We start from the raw sequence: 9,364 nt of genomic DNA, 5'->3' as shown, positions 1-9,364 counted from the left end.
GAACGCCCAGTCGGGTGCGCCCTCGCCGCCACCGCAGTCGACCCTCCGCCGCCTCCCTTTGCCTGATCGCCGGTGCCGGCGTGCGCCGCGCGCGCCCAACTCCCTCGGGCATACGCCCGCTCGAGTGGCGCCGGCCCCCCTGCACACGGCGCCTGTCGCCCGCTACGCCCCTCGGGCGCACGCCCGCACCCGAACGCCCGATCCACCAGCCCCTTGGGGCCTATGACAGTGGGCCCCTCCCCAGAACATTTATAAAAAAAGGGAATTTAAAAAATATATATATAATAAATAAATAAATAATAATAAAATTAATTAATTAATTAGCTAATAATTAGCTTAATTAATTTTGATTAAATTAACTAATTAAGGTTAATTAACCTAATGACTAACTAACCTAATTAGCTGCTGTTAATAAACTAACAGAGTATGACAGGTGGGACCCACGCATAAGTTTGACTTAGTCAAACCCTGTTGACTGTTGATGTCAACATGACCTCATGCTGATATCATAAATCCAATTTCGAATTAAATTAAATAATTAATTAAATTCCAGAAATTAATAAATTCTTTAGAAAAACATATCTTTTAATCCGTAACTCGGATTAAAATATTTTCAACATGAAAGTTGCTCAGAACGGCGAGACGAACCCGGATACGCAGCCCGTTCGTCCACCACACACCTCTAACATATCAAACACGCAACTTTCCCCCTCCGGTTCATCTGTCCAAAAACGCGAAACACCGGGAATACTTTCCCGGATGTTTCCCCCCTTCGTCGGTATCACCTCCTACCGCGTTAGGGCACACCTAGCATCGTTCTTGTCATGTCATGCATCAGTATGCATCTGTTTACATGGTATTTATTGTTTCTTCCCCCTCTTCTCTCCGGTAGACTACGAGACCGACGCTGCTGCTGCCCAGTTCGACTACGGAGTTGACGACCCCTCTCTCTTGCCAGAGCAACCAGGCAAGCCCCCCCCTTGATCACCAGATATTGCCTATTCTACTCTATACTGCTTGCATTAGAGTAGTGTAGCATGTTACTACTTTCCGTTATACCTATCCTGATGCATAGCCTGTCCTTGCTACTACTGTTGTTACCGTTACCTGCAATCCTACATGCTTAGTATAGGATGCTAGTATTTCCATCTGTGGCCCTACATTCTTGTCCGTCTGCTGTGCTATACTATCGGGCCGTGATCACTCGGGAGGTGATCACGGGTATATACTATATACGTTATACATGATACATGTGGTTACCAAAGACGGGTCGGCTGGTGGAGCACCCGCGAGTGGATCTTTGTGGCGGAGCGACAGGGCAGGTTGAGACCGCCTAGGAGAGAGGTGGGCCTGGCCCTGTTCGGCGTTTGCGGATATTTAACACGCTTAATGAGATCTTGGTATTTGATCTGAGTTGGCTACGAGCCTATACGCACTAACCATCTACGTGGGAGTAGTTATGGGTATCCCGGTGTCGTGGTATCAGCCGAAGCACTTCAGACGTCAGCGACGGAGCGGCGCGCGCCGGATTGGACTGGAACGCCTGCTAGGCTAGGTCTGCTTCCGGCCGCCCTCGCAACGTGCAGGTGTGCTATGGGCGATGGGCCCAGACCCCTGTGCGCTTAGGTTTAGACCGGCGTGCTGGCCTCTCTGTTTTGCCTAGGTGGGGCTGCGACGTGTTGATCTTCCGAGGCCGAGCATGACCTAGGAAAGTGTGTCCGGCCAAATGGGATCAAGCGTGTTGGGTAAGTTGGTGCACCCCTGTAGGGAAGTTAATCTATTCGAATAGCCGTGATCTTCGGTAACAGGATGACTTGGAGTTGTACCTTGACTTTATGACAACTAGAACCGGATACTTAATAAAACACACCCTTCCAAGTTCCACAGACAACCCGGTGATCGCTTTTCCACAGGGCGACGAGGGGAGGATCGCCGGGTAGGATTATGCTATGTGATGCTCTTGGAGATGCTACTTGGAGATGCTACTTGGAGGACTTCAATCTACTCTCTCCTACATGCTGCAAGACGGAGGCTGCCAGAAGCGTAGTGTTCGACAGGATTAGCTATCCCCCTCTTATTCTAGCATTCTGCAGTTCAGTCCACTGATATGGCCTCCTTACACATATACCCATGCATATGTAGTGTAGTTCCTTGCTTGCGAGTACTTTGGATGAGTACTCACGGTTGCTTTCTTCCCCCCTTTCCCCCTTTCCTTTCTTTCTGGTTGTCGCAACCAGATGCTGTAGTCCAGGAGCCAGACGCCACCTTCGACAACGACTCCTACTACGCTGGAGGTGCCTACTACTACGTGCAGCCCGCTGACGACGACCAGGAGTAGTTAGGAGGATCCCAGGCAGGAGGCCTGCGCCTCTTTCGATCTGTACCCCAGTTTATGCTAGCCTTCTTAAGGCAAACTTGTTTAACTTATGTCTATACTCAGATATTGTTGCTTCCGTTGACTCGTCTATGATCGAGCACTTGTATTCGAGCCCTCGAGGCCCCTGGCTTGTATTATGATGCTTGTATGACTTCTTTATGTTTTAGAGTTGTGTTGTGATATCTTCCCGTGAGTCCCTGATCTTGATCGTACACATTTGCGTGCATGATTAGTGTACGATTGAATCGGGGGCGTCACAATTCTTTGGTTGAAAATGTTGGCCTCATCGACTTCCTCCACGACCAGATCGGACAATACCTCTTACTTACCAATACTTTCATGCAAAACTTTTATTATCATCCTAAGAATTCACCTCCTTCAGTATCTTTTCATTTATATGATGAGGCCAAGGAAATGTCATTACGTAATTTTTGCGCAGTTTGTAGAATACCCTTTGAGGGTAGCTTAGACGAACCACATCGTAAAGATGTGGATAGTTTTGTTGATACTACTGCTGTAGGGGAATCGAAGAAAGGTTCCGAGGCAAGAATCACTAGCATACACTTTCCTGTTTTGCGCTACTTTGCCTTATTTGCTAGTTGATGCTTAATTGGTCGTGGAAATAGTGGAAACTTCAGTGTGCCTGATATTATTATTCTGCTCGATGCCTTATTAGGTGTCACACTCTAGCTAGTTCATGCATTTGAGTGTTGCATCATGTATATTTTTCTCAACAGAAACTTGAAATGGGGATGACAGAACCCCCCAGCCCCCTCTGAATCCAACTAGGGTTTACTAAAAATATTTTCAATGAACCTGAAATGCCCTTCCAAAATGTCCATCATTTTTGTCTTGGTTCAGAACCTCTACCAAAAGTGATGCACAATTTTCTAGGTCATCCTAAGGTCTTTGAATTAAGTCATAAATATTTGAATTTGGGCATTTAAAATTTATAAAATATTTCAAATGCTCAAATATTCCCAAACTAAAATGTTCCATGCTGGAATTATTCCAACTAAGGACCAGGTGCAGTTTGGTGATTTTTGGAATTTCTTAGGTATTTTTAAAAATGCAACAAACCTGCAGAATATAAAAAAAATAGGAAGTAGGGAAAGATTTACCTGGCGCCACCTAGCAGGCCCACCTGCCGGCCCAGCCCAGTCACCGCTCCAGCGAGCTGCTTGGCTTGGCCAGGCAGGCAGGCAACTACTCGACGGCGAGCACAGCATGCATGCCACGTAGCTGCCCGCCGCCTCGCCGCTCCCCTCGTCCAGCTGATGAAGGGGATCGACCCCTCTCCCTCTCCCCGACCCCGCAGACACCAGCTCCTCCCCCCAGCTCCTCTCCCTCGCTCTCCCGCGCCATGGCCGACGCCACCGCCGCCGCACCCTCGCTGTAGTCGTGCTCTCCGTCAACCCCGCGCTGCGCCACCGTGTCCAGGAGCTCCGCCACCCTCCTCTCCTTCGAGCTAGTCGAGCCCCGAGCGCTCGCGTGCCCCGAAGCCACCGCACTGACCTCGACCGAACCTCCATCGCCGGAGATCCCCTTCGTCGTCGCCGCCGCACCAGCTCATCTCCGACCGCATCGTCTGCTTCCTCAAGACCGCTGTGAGCCTGGCCACCTTCTCCCCCTTCCCTTTCTCGCTCTCGTGCACCACCGCGAGCACACGTAGTTCATCCGCACGCGCCGCCGTGGAGCTCGTCGCCGACGTGTCTCCGGCTAACCACCGGCCACCCCACCTTGTCTAACGCACTCACCGCGTCCCCAGGGGCCCAACGCACCTCACCACGTGCCTCACCGTGCCCCGTAGCCTCAGACTCGTCTTCACCCGACTCCGGCGACCGCCAAAGTCGTCGTCGGCGACGTCTCCGGCCACCCCGAGCTCAACCACCGCCACCAAGAGCTGCGGCTCGATCCCAACTACCTGTAGATGCTCTCCGCCGCCCATTTGGTCGCCGGAGTGCACAAAACCACTCTTGCCACCGCGTTTGGCCTCGCCGGCGGCTAGACGCCGGCGTGTTTGACCTTGACTTTGACTAGGGTGGGTCCAGGTTGACTCCCTTGAGTCTATGACAAGTGGGGCCCCCTCTGCTAATTAACCCAGATTAGTTTAAACTAAATTAAGTTAGTATAAATAACTACTGACATGCGGGACCGACTGGTCAGTTTGACTTGGACCGGCCTGTTAACCTGCTGAGGTCAGCATGACATCATGCTGACGCAGTAATCCTTTTCTGGAACTAAATAAATCCAGAATGATTTATAAATTTCAGAAAATCCCCCAAACTTCAAAAATTCATAGTAAATCATCTGTAACTCCAAATGCAAAGTTTTATATATGAAAAATGATCAGAAAAATCCAATCTATCCATCTGTACTGGTTTCATGCATGTTTAAGCAAGCTAACCTGATGTTTATATCAGAACTAGATGAAGCACTTATAAGGGCCATGTATGAGTTTGAAACTTGAATCTTTGATTCAAAATGGTTCAAACCCATCTGGTTTTAGTTGCATTAGCCCAACACACCCATATTGCCATGTTTCATGCATGCATCATATTGTTGCATATTGTTTGGTGATGTTGTGTGTCGGTGCTCTCTGCGGCAGGTCCTGCCCCTGAGGAGTATCGTGATTACCCCAACGAAGAACACTATCAGTGCATCGACCCATCAGGCAAGCAACCAACCATTTGATCATATCGATACAATCCCATGTTCTCGCCCCTGCTCTCTTTTACTGCATTAAAACAACGCATTGCAAACTGCTGTGTGCTACGGTAGTTGAACCCATTTTCCTCTGCATGACCTGCCATTGCCACCGTAACTAGATGAAACCCACTAGCATGTGTAGGAGTTGATTGAGCCATATGTATGTGTTGTTCCTACCTTGCTATCTTGCTATGCTTAGAGTCGTGTCAGGTCTGGTTCATCTGGGTGATGGGCTAGAGTGAAATGATCATGCCGGTAATGAGAGCGATGTGGTGAACACGATTTGGTAAAGGTATCGATGAAAGGCCATGTAGGAGTACATGGTGGGTTGTTTCATTGAAGCCGACCTTAAGCACTGAGATCTGTATGTGTGATTTAAGATACAGCTACTACCATGCATTGGGCCCTGAAATATGACCCCACTCGACTTCTTATTCACTCTAGTCCTCTGTCCAGGAGTTGCAAGTACTTTCTGGTGTTTGTAGTTTACTGGAGGCCGTGGACAGCGCTGACCCGCAGGGTGGGCTGTGATGCGGTAGGTACGTGGCCGGGAATACCGGGCACCCGTTAGGTGTCACGAAACCCTGTACACATCGTTCGGGGCCGTATGGGAAACCTCGGCCGGACTCCCTGCGGATGGAACCTGGATAGGCGATAAACCTGGACTAGAGACTTAGGTGTTTAGGTAGGTCGTGGTCTACACCCACGTCGGCTTTCGCTTGAAGTCTGCCGAGCACATGTCGTGTGCAGACGCTAAGTGGTGGAAACATGTATGAAGAAGTACACCCCTACAGGGTTAACATTATCTATTCGAATAGCCGCGTCCGCGGTAAAGGACTACTTGGTTGCCTATACAGTTCATAGACAAGTAAATGGATACTACTAAAAATCTCAAGATAAGCGTGAGTGCCGAGGATGGCTCTTCCGTAGGATGACGGAGGTGGATCCTCGGTGGTGTATTAAAGTGGTGAGTAGTGGACTCGTGTGCGCAAAACCATTTCAAGTTGGTGTATCGTAGGATAGCTTAGCCAAGAGTCAAAGCTGGCTTGCTGCAATAACCGCACCAACCCCCCTTGATAATGTGCATGTATGTAGGATCTGATGTAAGTCTTGCTGAGTACCTTTGTACTCATGTTGCTTTAATTTACATTTTTTTCAGAAGACGCTGCAACCCCTTCTGATGGGTTCTTCGTAGACGTTGACATCGATGAGTAGACCGAGGCCCAGGTGGTGATCCTGAGCTTGTGAAGGACCACGTAGTATAGCCAGGCTTTCCCAAGCCTCTTTTATTTTACTAGTTGTTTGTACTCAGACAAGTTACTTCCGCTGTTGGCTTGTATGTCTGTATGACTTGAATGCTGGGTCGTGTGAGCCGTACTTGTGTGTATGCTACGTATGGCTCTCTGAGCCTTAAATAAAGTACATGTGTCGTAGAGTCATGTTGTGATGCCTTGTTGTATTTGCACATATCGAGCATATTGTGTGTATGATTGAAATGCTTGGTATGTGTGGGATCTGACTACCTAGTTGTTTATTCTTAGTAGCCTCTCTTACCGGGAAATGTCTCCTAGTGTTTCCACTGAGCCTTGGTAGCTTGCTACTGCTCCGGAACACTTAGGCTGGCCGGCATGTGTCCTTCTTCGTTCCTGTGTCTGTCCCTTCGGGGAAATGTCACGCGATGGATACTGGAGTCCTGTTAGCCCGCTACAGCCCGGTTTACCGGAGTCCTGCTAGCCCAGTGCTACAGCCCGGATTCACTTGCTGATGACCGACACGTTCGATGCTGGGTCATGCATGCCTGTCCCTGTAGGTCTGTGCCACTTTGGGTTTACGACTAGCCATGTCAGCCCGGGCTCTTTACCATATGGATGCTAGCGACACTATCATATACGTGTGCCAAAAGGCACAAACGGTCTCGGGCAAAGGTAAGACGACACCCGTGGGAATACCGTGCGTGAGGCCGCAAAGTGATATGAGGTGTTACAGGCTAGATCGATGTGGCATCGAGTCGGGGTCCTGACATTAGGTGATAACACTTTTAGTTTGGGTGCCGTTATTGCTAAATGGTTAAGTCTAAATCGTACAAAGGGCCCCATCTTTGGAGGCATCTATGCTGCACGCTTTGCTAGATACTTTGAGATGCCTATTAGACATGATGAGGAAGAGTAAACATCTTTTCCTCTTACCTTTTTAGATTACAGGAGCATGGTAGTGCATGAGTTTATTGTTTACAATGATGATAAAATGCTTCTGTATGACCTGAGATTTAATAAGAAACACCATGAGATTATTACCCTGCCTGCACCTTCTCTGTTTGATTTAACTGCAGGACACTACCTTGTATCGCCGAAAGCGGTGTACGCGTACCGAGGCCAGACATCAGCTCTAGAGCCTGAGCCGGAACCACCACTTGACCCATATCGTTCATCATCTTATCAGTGGGATCCGGAGGAGATCGCCAACTGGCGGCAGTACGAGGACTCTTCTCAGTATACCGGGGAGAATAGCCGCTATCCATGGCCATAGACCAGCTTAGGCCAAAAGCCTAGGCTTGGGGGAGTACGTATTTCCCACCGACTTTACATTCATGTTCACACACTATCCTAGTCGTCGGTGCTCATACTCTTTCATTGTATTATCCATGTTAGTTTAAATTCTTTTTCTTGTTTTCTTCTTGTGTGTTTGATAAACCTTAAGAAAAACCAAAAAAAATAGTTAGTTTAAATTCCAAGCATGTAGTAATAATTAAAAGAAAATCCAAAAAGATTTCTCGTTCTTCTTTTACTTGTTGGGAGATTTCCCGTGTAAATAGTTTTATTTCTTTTTCCTTTCTTTGGGGGTCAAGAGTATAAGAGCATATTGAAAATGCTTAGTGGCTCTCGTATGCATAATGGATGATTTAATTTAGAGCCCATATTACTTTGTCTTCTCTCTTGAAATGAATGCTTGCAGATTCCAGCTTATTCCAATGCATGTGCACTCTTATTATTATACACATCGTTTGGTCGTGCAAGTGAAAGGCAATAATGATGATATATGATGGACTGGTTGAGATGAGAGAAGCTGGTATGAACTCGACCTCTTTTGTTTTTGTAAATATGATGAGTTCATCCTTCCTGATTCAGCGTATTGTGAAGTAGACATGTTTTCGACGACATTTAGAGATTATAGTTGCTTATGCCATGCTTAATTAGCTATGAGTTATAATGGTTTACCTTGCGTGCCAACATGCTATTAAAATTATTGTGATGTGGTATGATGAGATGGTATCCTCCTTTGAATGAATTGAGTGACTCGACTTGGCACATGTTCACGCATGTAGTTGAAACAAGATCAACATAGCCTTCACGATATTTATGTTCATGGTGGATTATATCCTACTCATGCTTGCACTTAGTGTAAATTAATTTTAATGCATGTTCATGACTGTTGTCGCTCTCTCAGTTGGTCGCTTCTCAGTCTTTTGCTAGCCTTCACCTGTACTAAGCGGGAATACTGCTTGTGCATCCAAACTCCATGAACCTCAAAGTTATTCCATATGAGTCCACCATACCTTCCTATATGCGGTACCTACCTGCCGTTCCAAGTAAATTTGTATGTGCCAAACTCCAAACCTTCAAATGAAATTCTGTTTTGTATGCTCGAGCAGCTCATGTTCCAACTAGGGTTGTCTGTATCTTCCATGCTAGGTGGGTTATTCTGAAGAGGAGTGGACTCCGCTCCTCATTCACGAGAAAATGGTTGGTAACCGGGATGCCCAGTCCCATGATCAAAAAGATCAACGCAAATCAAAATAGTTGAACAAAACACCCTCATGATTATTGTTAGTTGGAGGCACTCGTTGTTTCGAGCAAGCCATGGATTGATGCTTGTTGGTGGTGGGGGAGTATAAAATTTACCATTCTGTTTGGGAACTGCTGAAGGAAATATGCCCTAGAGGCAATAATAAAGTTATTATTTATTTCCTTATATCATGATAAATGTTTATTATTCATGCTAGAATTGTATTAACCGGAAACATAATACATGTGTGAATACATAGACAAACAGAGTGTCACTAGTATGCCTCTACTTGACTAGCTCGTTAATCAAAGATGGTTATGTTTCCTAACCATAGACAAAAGAGTTGTTATTTGAGTAACGAGGTCACATCATTAGTTGAATGATCTGATTGACATGACCCATTCCATTAGCTTAGCACCTAATCGTTTAGTATGTTGCTATTGCTTTCTTCATGACTTATACATGTTCCTATAACTATGAGATTATGCAACTCCC

The sequence above is a fragment of the Triticum dicoccoides genome, chromosome 3B (assembly GCF_002162155.2).
Source record: "Triticum dicoccoides isolate Atlit2015 ecotype Zavitan chromosome 3B, WEW_v2.0, whole genome shotgun sequence".
In the NCBI taxonomy this organism is placed as follows: Eukaryota; Viridiplantae; Streptophyta; class Magnoliopsida; order Poales; family Poaceae; genus Triticum; species Triticum dicoccoides.
The sequence above is the reverse complement of the archived record's forward strand: the minus strand, read 5'-3'. Positions refer to the sequence as shown.